This window comes from Meleagris gallopavo, chromosome 30, assembly GCF_000146605.3.
Source record: "Meleagris gallopavo isolate NT-WF06-2002-E0010 breed Aviagen turkey brand Nicholas breeding stock chromosome 30, Turkey_5.1, whole genome shotgun sequence".
NCBI classification, from domain to species: Eukaryota; Metazoa; Chordata; class Aves; order Galliformes; family Phasianidae; genus Meleagris; species Meleagris gallopavo.
Genome location: NC_015040.2, coordinates 1670524 through 1671666, shown reverse-complemented (window position 1 = coordinate 1671666; position 1143 = coordinate 1670524).

Sequence of the window (1143 nt, the reverse complement as noted above, 5' to 3'; positions counted from 1 at the left end):
GCTCCCACTCGGCCACCAACGACACCTCCAGGCCTCGAGCGTTTCACCGTCAACTTCACCATCACCAATCTCCCTACGATTCCGACCTGCACGTTCCTCACTCGGCAAAGCTCAACACCACCCAGAGGGTCATGACCACCTTGGTACGTAACCCGCAACGCTGCCAAGGCCGCAGGGAGAGCTTGCCACTGGGACTGGAAAGTAGCCAGGGATGCAAGCAGGGTTCTCATCAGAAACCTTTCTCGTTGCCAGCTCAACCGCCTTCTGAAGGACACCAGCATTGGCCCCAGTTTCCTTGGGTGTGCAACCACAGCCTTCAGGTACGGGTGGCAACCCAGGGTCCCTAGTCAGATGCCACCACTCGCCGTCCCACCACACTTCTGCTCTGTCACCACCAAGCCTGCTCCCTGCTGTCATTCTCTCTCACCACCTCAGCCCTTGGAGCCTCCCCTCGCCGCCGGCCCCCTAACCCTCGGGTCACGCTGCTGACCAAAGAACGACTCCACAGTCTCCCCTTGCCCACGGCTTCCGGAAAAAAAGCCACACTTTCAGTGGAGGCAGGAGTGGAAGGGAGCCCCAGCTTGGCCTGATGGGGGAATAGCGAGCATGCGTTCACGGAGAGACGCTCACGTTCAGAAGCCGCAAAGCCTGTCGACCTTGGAGCAATGAGGTGCAGAAGCCGGGTGCTCAGGCATGGCTTTCCGTCTTGCAGGTCCGTGAGGCAAGGCGACAACACAGGGGTGGACCTCGTCTGCAGCTACAGGAAGGAGCCCTCCAGCCCTGACTTGGACAGGGTGGGCCTTTACCACGAAGTGAGCAACAAGACCAGAGCCATCTCGCGCCTGGGCCCCTACAGCCTGGACAGGACCAGCCTCTACGTCAACGGTGAACAAGGCCTCTCCTGCTGCCTCCCTCTGGCCCCCCGCCTTCCCCTCACGGAGCTCCAGCTCATGTCTCTCTCTCTCTCATTCCAGGTTACAACGAACAGCCAGTGACGCAGCCAGTGACGCCCAGTGAGTACCACACAGGGGCAGGAGGCAACCCAAAAGGCAACGGGTGCCTCGCGGGCCTCTCGTCCCATCAGCTTGTGAACCTGGGACAAGTGCAGAACCCGCCAGACTTTCCCGTCATAATGACGGCTGG